Raw genomic sequence first — 14,904 nt, 5'->3', positions numbered from 1 at the left:
GTAAAGACCATGGAATAAAGCAAGAATTCTCTGCTCTCGGAACTCCACAGCAAAATGGAGTTGTTGAAAGAAAGAATAGAACTCTTATTGAAGCTGCACGAACTATGCTTGATGAAGCAAAGTTACCAACCTACTTTTAGGCTGAAGCTGTGCAGACTGCTTGTTTTACTCAGAATGCAACACTTATCAACAAGCATGGAAAGACACCATATGAGATGGTGAAGAAAAAGAAGCTAAGTCTGAAGTACTTTCATGTATTTGGATGCAAGTGTTTTGTTCTTAAGACTCATCCTGAACAGCTGTACAAATTTGATCTAAAAGCTGATGAAGAAATTTTTGTTGGATATCCACTTTCCACAAAAGCCTTCAGAGTCTACAATTTAAGAACAAGGGTTGTCATGGAATCTATCAACGTCTCGTTTGATGATAAGAAGATTACTAGACTTGAAGATTTCAATGATCATGATCAGCTGAGATTTGAGAATGAAGTTTTAAATTCTGATTCTGTAAATTCTGATAGTCTAAATCCTGATACTGCAAATTCTGATGGGTTAAACTCTGATGTTATTGAAACTGTGGTGACTACGCTAAAGGAAAATGCACCTGTGCAGAGGGAGCATATTGAAGATCCAACCACATCTCAAGAAGCATCAGAACCAAGAACAGGCTCTTCAAGTTCTGATTCATCAAGTTCTGATAGGCCAAGTTCTGATAATTCTGGAAACTCAAATTCTGATTCATCAAATTCTGATGGACCGAGTTCTGATATTTCTGGAAACTCAAATTCTGAAGAATCCAACTCAGAGAGCATAATTTCAGGGGGAGTATCAGAAAATGTTGATGGAGATAGCATGGATCATGGGGGAGCATCTAGTTCTAGAGATAACCTTCCATCTGCAAGGAAGTGGACTAAAGCACATACGCCTGACTTGATTATTGGAGATCTTGAAGCAGGTATTAGAACTAGAACAACAACATCAAATAAATATCTCTATCATTCTTTTCTTTCTCAGGCTGAACCAAAAAAAGTGGAAGAAGCTCTTCAAGATGCTGATTGGGTGCAAGCAATGCAGGAAAAGTTAAATGAATTTGAAAGAAATAAAGTCTGGACCCTAGTGCCAAGACCAAAGAACAGATCAGTTGTTGGTACAAAATGGGTGTTCAGAAACAAAACTTATAGTGATGGCATAATTACAAGGAATAAAGTAAGACTGGTTGCAAAAGGATATTCTCAACTTGATAAAGCACTTTATGGCCTTAAGCAAGCTCCAAGAGCATGGTATGAGACATTAGCTCAGTTTCTTCTGGAAAGTGGATTTAACAGAGGAACTGTTGACAAAACTTTATTCTATCTCAACTATTGAAATGACTTACTTTTGGTGCAGATATATGTTGATGATATCATTTTTGGTTCTACAAATGACAGACTTTGTAAAAGGTTTGCCAAGCTAATGCAGTCAAGATATCAAATGAGTATGATGGGAGAACTTAGCTATTTTCTGGGCCTTCAAGTCAAGCAGAATGAAGAAGGAACTTTTATTTGTCAATCTAAGTACACCAGAAACTTGTTGAAGAAATTTGGAATGCAAGACTATTCAAGTGCATCCACTCCTATGGCCACTGCAACAAAATTGGATAAGGATACTGGTACATCAGTAGATATTACTGATTACAGAGGTATGATTGGCTCATTACTCTATCTAACTGCAAGTAGACCTGATATCATGTATGCTGTCTTTGTGCAAGATTTCAAGCAGATCCAAGAGAACCTCACTTAACAGTTGTGAAAAGAATTTTCAAGTACCTTAAGGGTACAGCTGATCTAGGATTGTGGTATCCTAGGGAATCAGACTTTAAGCTAATAGGTTACTCAGATGCAGATTTTGCAGGGTGCAAAATTGACAGGAAAAGCACAAGTGGAAGCTGCCAATTTTTTGGAGGCAGATTAGTTTCTTGGTTTAGCAAGAAACAAAATTCAATTTCCACATCAACTGCAGAGGCAGAGTACATTACTACAGGAAGCTGTTGTGCACAGATTCTTTGGATGAAGAATCAGCTACTGGATTATGGGTTAGAATTTTCTAAAATCCCTATATACTGTGATAATCAAAGTGCTATTGCTATGACAGGTAATCCAGTTCAACACTCAATGACAAAGCACATCAGCATTAGGTACCACTTCATAAGGGAACATGTGATGGAAGGTACGGTGGAATTGCATTTTGTTCCAACAGATCAACAACTATTAGATATCTTCACAAAACCACTATGTGAAGCTACTTTTACAAGATTGGTAAATGAACTTGGAATGGTTTCAGGTTCTTTCTCTAAATTTGCTTAGTTTATGTTCTGATACATCAGACTTTATGATCAGTATTTACATATATTACTATCCTTATGAGATCTGTGCTTAAATTGAAATTTACTTAAGTGCTAATTATTATCTGATGTAAATTTCTAAACTCTGATAGTGATATGAATGTTTCTGTGACTATTCAATCCAATGAGGATGACTGTGCTAGATGCTGACCTAGTAGTCTCTAATATACTAATGATCCCATGTTTGAAGTAATTGTTTATGTGGAAATCTTTTACACAAGCAAATTCTGATATTGAGCTTGGTTAGGTTTACTTTGTGTATCTTATTACTAAGTCAAAAACTAGAATAGTGCTTCTTATCTGTTAAATTCTGATGTTGGTAAATCTTATGGATGTACTAAGTGCTGATAAGCCTCACTTATCAAAAGAAAAAGAAAAGAAAATAAATAAATAGCAGGTACTCCTTTGAGATCTAGAGAAAAATATATGTGGAAGGGAAGACCCAAGTGCATTACTGGTATTAAGTAATATGCATTCGAAAAGAAAATAAAAATTTCTTGGTGACTTTTCACATTCTCTGATTACTGGAGAAATACTCTGATAACAACATAAATTCTGATAAGCAGTCGTGACTCACTTACACTGAGAAGCCACTTTAAAAAGGAATTTCAAAAGATGCATAAAATAAGCACAAAACAGTTGAGGTGGACTCATGCATGAACTCATTCTATAGTAGACTTCAGACTAATGACAGATTTTGAGCAAAGTTCTTAGTTATGCCTTATTTCTAAGATGTACTGAAGTGAATTAGACTTTACTTTTATCTGATATTTAGATTCAAAGCACACACTTACACTCCATATGAATGATGAAAATCACTGTGATGATCAATGTTGTTTTAGATGAACAGTTTAAGTGTCAGTTGCATAAATTCTAAGGACAAGTTCTGATGGAAGTTCTGATGATTAAGTTCTGTTGAAACCATATCAGTATTTGTATGAAGAATTACAGAAATAAACATTCACTTTTTGAGTAAAGGAGCCATATTCTGATGACTTTTAAATTATGATAATAATCAAGTTCTGATGCTGACGTGGCAGTATATATTTCCTTGATTTATTTTTAGGTCAATACTTGAACGGTTATATTTTATCAGAATATTGGTTTATGTGAGATAAAGACAGTAACAATTATTTGTTAAGTGGGAACAGTTTTTTTAAAAAAAAACTGCATGCGCATAGTAATCATTACTTATTTCCCATGCCCATTAACTTTTGTCTTAACTACTGCATGGCTGACAGGTGTAACGTCTGTTCCACTTCTCAATAATTGTTGTCACGTGGGGTGTCTAAGTAAAAGAGATAAAAGATTTTCAAATCTTTTATTTACATTTCTATTCTATTCACTCTCTCTCTTTTTCTTATACTCTCATATTTCCTGACGGTTTACTATACAGACATTTTATCAAACACCTTTCAGGAATTCTAAATTCTCACTCATTTTCAATGGCACCCAAGGATATAATCTTTAATGGAGCAAAGTTCATCCCCAATAACTATGCTGCCATTCTCACTAAGAGTGAAGCTCCTTTGGAACTTCATTTTGTACAAGATTTCTTAACTCATAGTGAGATTGGGTATGCTCTGACTCAACCTCAATCTATTTCTGGAAAACAAGTGCTGGCGTTTTGGCGAACTGGGTTGTATGATGATGGTGGTGCTGCTGGTTCTCCAAGCATAATTTTCACATCAGGAGATGTCGAGTATGTGGTTACTAAATCGACTGTTCGTAAAGCTCTCCATTTACCTGAAGACTGTGCATTCTCAACAGTGGAGGAGCCTGTTTTATAGCAGCTTATGGCCAATTTGGTCTATGAGCAAAGCTTGGGAAAGCTGGGTTAATTGAAAAGATCACATATCAGAAAGGAATGGAGTTATTTCTTTGACTGCATCACCAAGGCATTCGCAAATAAATGCTCCAACTTTGATGCTATTCCCATTCTGCGTCAGCAAATTGGGTATGCTCTTATAAATCAAACTCATTTTGATTATGCAAGTGTTGTGCTAGGTTTTATAGGGGATAGGATGACAGAAGATAGGAATGTAGTATATTTTGCTAGATTCTGTCACCTTATATATAGTTTCTGTTGTGTTGATGAACCCCAACTAGCCATTGACTCAATTTCACCTTTTAAGCTTGCAAAAAGGGCCTTTAATGACCTGTTAAACTCTGATATCAATAAAAGAGTTTTGAGACCTTTACAAATCCCTCAATTAGTAAAACAAGTCTTGGTAAATGCTGAACCAGAAACCTATACAACTTTATATCCTGATGTCCAACCTACCAACACACAACAGCCATCAGCACCTACTCCTGTCACTCAACAACCACTCACATCAGAACATGCCAATCAACCATCAGCACATACTCCTGTGAAGCCTTCTTCTTCTAGAGCAAAGAGGACAAAGACTGTACCTCAGACACAACAAAAGAGAAGGAAGATGATTCTGAGAGATGAATCTGATGATAAGGCACAGGTTCAACCATTAGAACCTGTTGTGGAAGCAGCTGAGGAAGTGTCTCCTCAGAAAACAAAGGAAACTGGGAGTTCTAGGCCCCTCAAAAGGCTTAGAAAGATAAATTCTGATGACAAATCTCCCAAAGTCTCTCCACACTTGAAGAGATTGAAGAAACAAAGAGCTAACAGGGACATAACTGAGTCAGATTCAGAGGATATGGAAGCAGCTGCTAAGAAAGGGGATCAGGAATCTCTGATCCCAAAGGAGCCAATTGTGATTGAATCCCTTCCATCTAAACAACCAGAATTTGCTAAAGCCACTGAATCTACACCTCCACTGTCACCAATTCAAGTTGAAGAAACTGCTCAAGACAGAGTGCCTACACCTCCTGTGTCTCCTATCATTGAACAAGTACATGCTGAAGACCCAGGCACAAGTGCTGAAATAGATATTCACAACTTGATTGTGCCTAAGGTTCTGTACTTGGAAGCTCCAACCATTCCTCAACATACTCCACCAACAACACCACTTTTAGATGCTGATTTCAATGCAGATATTCCAACAACACCCCTTCTGAATCTAGATGATGAAGATCATATATTAGGTGAGCATCAAAATTTGGATGTTGATCAGAATTTACTGACAGAACAACACTTAGAGGATGATCAACATTTAGATGCAGATGATTTTGAAACTTCTATAGCCTAACACACTATCATTTTATCAGAGGATGCTGATTCTACAGACTCTGTAAGTTCTGATGCTGCAAATGCTGAAAATACTGGTGAAGCTGCTACAAATGTAAATGTTGATGCAGCTGGTCCTTCAGGACATGTACCTCTACAAACAGGTAATAAAGCTGATTTGATTAAAAAGTTTGTGAGAGAGGATGCACCAGTACCTTGGAGTGAAACTAATAGAGGAAGGGAATGGATCAAGGAGTGGAACAAAGTTGATTTTGTTCCTACTGCAAATATTCTTGCTGAGCACCTGGCTAAAGCTGATGAGATGCTGGTGAATGATGACTTCAAAGTACAGCTCAGAGTTACTGCATTGAGTACCAGGCACCTTCAAGGTCAACACTCAATGACTCAAGCCAAGGTGAACAAAATTCAAGAAACACTGATTCAGCAAGACATGAATGTTAAATTGGAAAAGAACAGGTTTTTTAAGCTAGCCTTTGACCACATTGGGTATATAGAAAAGACTCAAGAAAAGCAGCAAGCTCAAATATCTGATATTTTAAAGAATCAAGCCTCAACAAGATCAAGTCAATGAAATCCAAAACTCTATGGAATTGCTTGTCTCTCTCCTTCTACCAGATGATGCCAAAAAGGGGGAGAAAGTGATTAAGTCTAAATGCAAAACTGATCAACTACTGAAGGGTAAGGATGATGATAATGAAGACCAGGGAAACTCTGAAAGAGGTACAGGTCATGGTCAAGGCAAAGGCTCTTCATCTAGGAAAGCAGGAACTTCTACACAGAGATCAAGTTCTGATGCTGATAGAAGAAAAAGTTCTGATAAGCAATTTCTGACTAAGCCTGATGTTCTGATACAGGGTGAGAGTCAAGAATCACAGAAGTTTATGCAGACACTGAAGCTTAAGGGGATGGAAACAACAGTCTACTATCAAGACCCCAAGTTATAGAAGTTGGATGAAGAAATTTCAAAAAGACTATTTCTCAAAGACAATCCAGGAATGGACTTTGAAAGTCTGAAGGAAGAAGAAGCCAGACTTAAAGCAGAAAATGTCAAATCCAAGTCTAAAGCTTCTATTACTGCAAAGAAACCTCCAAAGCCTAAGGACATTGTGATTAAAGAGAAGACAAACTCTGAGGCAACCAAATTTGAATCCAAAGCCAAATCATAAGTAGAGGTAGATCCAAGGTTCAAGGGCAAAGCTAAAGTTGATGATTCTGTAAAAATCTATCTACCAACCATGGATGAATAAGTAAATTCTGATGAAGATACTAGTCTGATTTTGAAGAAGAAGAAGAATATTCAAACAACCTCTGACAAAGCTCATATTGTTCAAGATTAGGACTTTGTAAATTATGATATGACAATGGAGCAAGCAACCTCTAACAGAGCTCAAGTTGTCTTGATATCAGAAGATAAAGGAAAGGAAACCTCTGACATTGCTCATGTTAAACCTTCAAAAATTCTACTACCTGGGTTTACTAAAGCTCAACAATCTACTCAATTTTTGAAGACTACATCAAGTGGTTTTGAAGCAAGAGTTATTCGAGGGAAGGAAGCTAGAGACAAATCAGGATTGGGTAGTTCTGAAGAAAAGAGAGTAAATAATACTACCTCTGATCCAACCTCTTTGAGTGAACCAGGAGTAGGAACAACTCCTGAAAGATTCAATCAACTGGAGTCTGTACAAATGGTCTACCACTCTGTATTGAAAGAAGATATCATGTTATATTTTATGACAGATGGGAGGGTATTCCAGATTAGAAAGAATGCTATTCGTTTGAAGTACTTTGAAGAATTGCAACATGTGCTATTTCTACTTCAAGTGAAAAACAAATCAACAGATGATGCTACCAGTTACTTAAAATCTGATATTCAAAGGCAGAAGAAACTTTACTATGTAAAGTCTGATAGACCATACTATCCTAAGTACAGATCTCACAATGGTGATATAGTTGAGAAAAAGCCTAATACCGCCAAAATTACTATATTTCTTGGTATTAAGGGACTTGAATTCAATCTAGAGTCTGATGAAGCCTATATCATCAGACTGGATCAGGAGATAAGGAAAGCAAAAATAAATGATCTCAGGGCTGCTATCTTTCAGACAGGAGAAGATACAGTTGAACTTAAAGATGCAAAAAAGGAGGATACAGAATGAACTTGAATATGCTGAGAGGAGTCTGTTGAAGAACTATCTCAGAACAACTCCTGACATTAAAGAGATCACACACTGAAGCCAAGTCAAGAACTACAGCTATTAAATTTTGAAGTATATACAGGCTAAAGCTGATATCAGACTTTAAGGATGGTAAAAGCTACAAGAACTGTGAGTTGTAGTTATCTAGTCAAATTCGTATATGCATTTGTACTTAATGTTTTTGACATCATCAAATATCTATTGAACTTGTATATTATGCTAATTTACAAGTTGGGGGAGATTGTTAGATTTATTTGTGATGTCATGTCTAATAATGATTTGTGTTTAGTTTTCAGATCTAGAATAACAGGACAAATCAGGACTTAACTGGAAATCAGTACTTATACTGAAGTCAGAACTTAAGATATCAGAAGATATTTATCAGGAGATGATATCAGGACTTAAGAAGACATTCAAATAAGGAAGGCGGCTGATTGAAAGGAAAGAAGATCAAGACTAAAACAAGAAGAGATATGCATGGAGAAGAATTCTATGAAGAATAGAAGACTTGGAGGAAAAGATAACTAATTGATATATTTTAGGATGCAGACTTATATTCGATATCAATTAGAAGATTATCTTGTAACTGTGTGTTTATATAAACACAGCATAGGGTTTACACTATGTGTGTTATCTTAATCGAGAATATTATTAATTGTAACCCTAGCAACTCTCATGATATTTGTTCATCACTGAGAGAGAACGGTTTCATTGTAATACTATTTTATTAATAAGATTATTTTGTGTTTCATACTTATGTTCTTAATTCGATTTGATTGTAGTATACACCTTCTACAGTGTGTGTGACCTAACATATGAAAATGACATGAACCCTCAAGTATTTATTTCAAGTAGTTTAACTTTACTTGAAGATTGCTATGCAAGTAAATCAAAAGTCCTATCATGCTAGTATACCAAAGTAATTGTGTTAAACCATGTGCAAGTTATACTCAGTAACCTTATCTTAATACCTAAAAGTCAGTTATTCCTTAACGATTATCCATGATTGTTTGATAACCCTATCTTTACCCTAAAGCATGACACTCTGTTATACCTTGAGTTAATGCTCACCTTCTCTATATTTTTATACCTATATCTTATTTGGAACCATTAATGCTCACATTTTCTATATTTTAATACCTATACCTCATTTGGAACCATTAATGCTTACCTTCTCTATATTTTTAATACCTATGTCTTACCTGGAAACATTACCTAGAACCTCGTTTGCCCTTGTTCCTTCATACTATCCGATAACCTTGCTAAATCTAACTGTCAAAATCCTTGTAAATAGAAACCTTGCAAATTCTCTTGATAAAGTATAGTCCAGTGGATCATGGCCTTGAAATTTAGTGGATCTATTTCCAGTGCTTCAAAGTTAATCTAAAACCTTGTTAAAGATGTTTACTGTTTAAGTAGTTAATTAGCAATTGGCATCAATTTTTAAAATAAAAAGGTTAAAATTTGATTTCCAGTCCCAAAGGGGGACAAATGTTTTCTTAAATAGTGGATCTGGACTGAGACGCACATTATTTCCGCTCTTAATTTGTAGGCTTAAAAGTTTCCTAGGGATCCCATTAATGTTCTAGAACCCAACGAGGTTCGGGATTACTTCGCGGCTGATCACCGGCTATAATCTGTAGCATCATAAAATGGTTTTGTTAAAGAAATGGTTTAGAATTGTTTTGTTACAAATAAATGATGCCATCACTCGAAAGTTTATCTCTTGTTATTATTAGCTCTACCTTCATTGTTATCCTTTTATCTCGATTTATGTATTGTATTGTATAACACTTGTTGAGCATTTAGCTCACTATGGTTAGATTCAAGCAGACAGCGCGTAAGACTTGTGATGCCGATGCATATGTCCGAGCTCAGGTAGATTAGAGATCGTTTTGTGTGAGGACTCGATATTAGAAATCAGGTTGTAATAGTTAATAGTGTTGGGCTGTTCCAAACCCTAAACTGTAAGATCTTGGATTCGGTTGTATTTAATTTCTTTTGTTAACTATTGTAATAAATTGCATACTATATATTGTTAATTTGGGGCGTGACAGGTTTTGGTATCAGATCTACGGTTTAGAGTCCCTGGACAGCCCAAATAGGTTATAGGATATATGTATAGGTTATAGGATATTATGCGAGAGAGTAGGTTAAGCGAATCTATCATTAATACTCCTCTTATATATATATCTATGTATTGTTTGTCAGCAAAGGGCGCATTCCTCATCATTCTCTGAGCCGACTGACACAATTGCTATCTCCGTGTATGCTGAGTTGAGGTGCGAGTTCGACATGCTTCAGGGCAAGTACGATGGACTGTTAGACCGATTGAAGAATGTGTATCCGGATAGCCAAAACTATGAAGGAAAGCCTAAAGAGCAGATGACTGCGAGACTTGAGAATTTGGTTCAGTACGTCAACACTAAGCTCGATGAGATGCTAGCGCATCGAGACCGTACTAGCCAGTATACCATCCAGATGATTGCGGACGAGCTCCAGAGTATTGTGAAGACGCTTCGAGAAGAGAAGACTACCAACCCCGTTCTGACGGAGTGGAGCCTTAGTTCTTTCCATTATCTACCTTTCAAGTTGTTGTATTATCGGACTTTGTAGAATTCCCTGTTGTTTCCTTTAAATAAGCATGTTATTCCTAGATTCAGACTTTATTATAATCTTGATGTACCTTGACCTTAAAATTTTAATTATTATGCACTATCATTCTATTTGCTTTCAATTGTTTTTACGCCTTTATATGCAACACTCTTATTTTTAATTTAAAACTCGATCTCATATGTGAACAGAATGTCATGTGACACCCTACCCTCGAATTATCTTATTGTTCATACCTGTTTGATAAAACTTTTATTTCAGGATCATGCCACCCAAAAAGAAGAACCCAACAACCACATCTACAACAGATCCTGATATTCTTTGATTACTGGAAACCTTACAACATCAAACAAATGATATAGCTCAACAACAAAGAACTCTTCAACAACAATTTGAAAACCAAGATAACCGTGAACCACACCAACCACCTGATCCACCAGTACCACCTCGACAAGTTGTCACTTTCAAAGCTTTTTAGAATGTGAATCCACCTGCTTTTCATGATACCACTGACCCAGTAATAACTAACACATGGATTAAGGAAATAGAAAGAGCTTTTGAATTGGTACAGTTAAGGGACGACCAGAAGACACCCTATGCTACTTACTTCCTGAAGGGTGAAGTCATTTATTGGTGGGATTCAGTGAAAGCTATGGAGACAAATCAACAAGTTTCTTGGGAAAGGTTTAAGAAGTTATTTCTGGAAAAGTATTACCCTAAGTACATGCATAATCAGATGGAGCTTAAATTTCTTGAACTGAAGCAAGGGATTATGACTGTATTGGAGTATGATAAGAAGTTTACGGAGCTGTCAAGGCTTGTGACAAAGTATACCAACAGTGAGGAGGAAAAAGCAAAGAGATTCCAACAAGGATTAGAGTCTTGGATCAGAGATAGAGTGGCTATGTTTGAGCTTGATACTTATACAGGAGTAGTACAGAAAGATGCTCTGATTGAGAGTAATGGGATGCAGTCAAGGAAGGAAAGAGATAACAAGAAGAGGAAGGTTCCATTTTACGGAGAGAAGTCTGAAGCTGGAAGCTCACAAGAAAGGATTGTGAAAAGGATTGGATTCCAAAAAGGCGGAAATTTTCTGAAGAAAGGGAATTTGAATAAAAGACAAGAATCAAAAGGGAACAACTAGGAAAGCCAAGGGCAAGTTGGAGAAAATAGATTTCAGAGGCCAGAGTGCAAGCATTGTGGAAAAAGACACTTAGGAGTGTGTAATAAGCTGAACATGACATGTTATAGATGCAACCAGAAAGGACATTTGGCTAACGAGTGTAAGATACCGAAGTTGGGAGTTACATGCTACAAGTGTGGAAAGACTGGACACATAGCTAGGGAGTGCAAGTCAACCGGACCAGTCAAATCTCTGATAAACGTGGCAAGCACCAGTGCAAGCATACCAGCTGAGGTATTGGCATTACCTCCACCACCTACAACAACTCCGCAAGCAACGACAAGGACATTCGATTTAAAAATGAAGGATGTTGTTCAGAATTCTGATGTGATAGCAGGTACACTTTTATTAAATAATGTCGAAGCTAAAGTATTGATTGATTCTGGAGCGACGAGATCTTTTATATCAGAAACTTTTGTTGATAAACATCAATGTGATAAAATGGCTATGAACGAGGTAGTAAATGTGGTAATTACGAATCAAGAGAAGATTCTGGTGAGTCAACTATGTCCTAAATGTGAGATTGATATCTCGGGATATAAATTTTTAGCCGACTTGATAATTTTCAAGTTGGGGGAGTTCGATATAATCTTAGGCACGGATTGGTTAGGGAAGAACAATGCTCAGATAAATTGTAAGTCCAAGAAGGTATACTTAAAGACGGAGAGTGGAGAGAAAGTAGTATTTAAGGGACAGAGGCAAGAGCAACAGTTTCTTACAATCGTCCAGGCTAAGAAGTTGCTTAGGAAAGGTTGCGAGTCGTTCCTAGCTTATGTAGTAGATTCAGAAAGAGACAACCTCAGCATAGAAGATATTCCCGTAGTCAACGAATTTCCAGATGTGTTTCTAGACGAACTACCAGGTTTACCACCAGATCGACAAATCGAGTTTGAGATCAACTTAGCTCCAGGCACGGAACCAGTTTTGAAGGCCCCATATAGGATGGCCCCAGCAGAAATGAAAGAGTTGGCAAGCCAGCTACAAGAATTGTTGGACAAAGGAGTGATAAGGCCAAGTACGTCGCCATGGGGAGCACCTGTTCTGTTCGTAAAGAAGAAAGATGGAAGTATAAGGTTATGTATAGATTATTGGGAGTTGAATAAGGTGATGATTAAGAACCGGTACCTGCTACCAAGAATAGATGACCTATTTGATCAGCTGAAGGGAGCAAAGTGCTTTTCCAAGATTGACTTAAGATCAGGATACCATCAACTAAAGATCAAAGAAGAAGACATCCCGAAGACAGCATTCAGGACAAGATACGGACATTATGAATTCTTAGTAATGTCTTTTGGGTTGACTAATGCTCCGGCAGCATTTATGGATATGATGAACCGGGTATTTAAAAAGTATTTGGACGAGTTCGTAGTGGTATTCATTGATGACATTCTTATCTATTCAAAGATGGAAGAAGAATGCATGCAACAACTATGGATAGCATTAGAGATACTCCGACAAGAGAAGTTGTATGCCAAGTTTTCTAAGTGTGAGTTTTGGTTAAAGGAGGTTCAGTTTTTGGGACATGTTATTGGAAGTGAAGGAGTTAAAGTAGATCCAGCAAAGATTGAGGTGATTATGAGTTGGGAGAGGCCAAAGACACCTACGGAAGTGCGAAATTTTCTAGGATTGGCGGGATATTATAGAAGATTTGTCAAAGATTTCTCAAAAATCGCCACGCCATTGACTAAGTTAACTAGGAAGAATCAAAAGTTTGAATGGAATGCAGAATGCGAGGATAGCTTTCAAGAGTTGAAGCAGAGGTTGGTTACAGCTCCGGTGTTAGTACTACCAGACGATCAAGGAAACTTTGTGATTTTCAGTGATGCTTCACATAAAGGACTGGGCTGTGTGCTAATGCAACACAACAGGGTGATTGCGTATGCATCAAGACAGTTAAAACCACATGAATTAAAGTATCCTACGCATGACTTGGAACTAGCAGCCATAGTATTTGCACTTAAGATTTGGAGACATTACCTTTACGGAGAAAAGTGTTAGATCTACACGGATCACAAGAGTTTAAAGTATATTTTCACTTAAAAGGAGCTCAACATGAGACAAAGGAGATGGTTGGAACTAATTAAGGACTATGATTGTTCGATAAATTATCATCCTGGAAAGGCGAACGTAGTAGCCGATGTTTTGAGTAGGAAGGAAAGGTTGAATATGATAGCAATACCAAAAGAATTTTCTGAAGAGATTAAGAGGTTTGAATTGGAACTTTGTGATTGTGGAATAGTTGAAGAGGTTTGTCGTACTATGACTTTTCAGCCAACATTATTGGAAAAGATATAGAAATGTCAGGGAAAAGTAATGCAGCAGGAGAGGAATCAGCTAACAAGAGAAGAGATGGGGACTCAAAGAGATGAGCAAGGTATACTAGGGTTCTCCTCAAGAATTTGGATGCCTCATGTGACTGAATTGAAGAATGAGATTTTGCAAGAAGCCCACAACTCAAGATTTTCAATCCATCCGGGAAGCACCTAGATGTATCGAGACTTGAAGCAGAACTTTTGGTGGCCAAACATGAAGCGAGAAGTGGCAGAATGGATTGCAAAGTGTTATACTTATTAGAAAGTGAAGGCAGAACATCAAAGACCAAGCGGATTAATTCAACCCCTAAAGATTCCAGAATGGAAATGGGAAAACATTGCAATGGACTTTATAGTGGGATTACCCCCAACAAAATCCGGACATGACGCTATATGGGTTATAGTTGATCGCCTTACGAAGTCGGCGTATTTTCTTCCAATTAACGAGAGGTCTTCTTTGGACAAATTGGTCCACATGTATGTGTGTGAAATCGTATTAAGACACGGCGTGCCAGTATCGATAGTTTCAGACAGAGATCCCCGATTTAACTCGAGATTTTGGAAGCAATTTCAAGGAAGTCTTGGCATGAAGTTAAACATGAGTAGGGTATATCATCCGCAGACTAACGGTCAAAGCGAAAGGACAATTCAAACAATCGAAGACATGTTGCGCAGTTGTGCAATTGACTTTGCGGGAAGTTGGGATGACCACCTGCCATTGGTAGAATTCTCCTATAACAACAGTTATCACTCCAGTATTGGCATGCCACCATATGAAGCTTTATACAGATAGAAATGCAGATCACCAACTAGTTGGGATGAAGTGGGAGAAGGAAAGATTCTAGGCCCAGAATTGGTACAACAATTGCATGAGACAGTCAAATTAATTCAGAAGAGGTTAATTACTGCTCAAGATAGGCAAAGAAAGTATGCGGATCCAGCGTGCAAGGATGTCAGATTCCAAGTGGGTGAAGCCGTTTTGCTGAAAGTATCACCGAAGAAAGGATTGTCTAAATTTGGTAAGAAAGGTAAGTTAGCGCCTAGATATATTGGTCC

This window comes from Apium graveolens, chromosome 1 (assembly GCF_009905375.1).
Source record: "Apium graveolens cultivar Ventura chromosome 1, ASM990537v1, whole genome shotgun sequence".
Taxonomy (NCBI): domain Eukaryota; kingdom Viridiplantae; phylum Streptophyta; class Magnoliopsida; order Apiales; family Apiaceae; genus Apium; species Apium graveolens.
Note: the sequence above shows the minus strand (reverse complement) of the source record.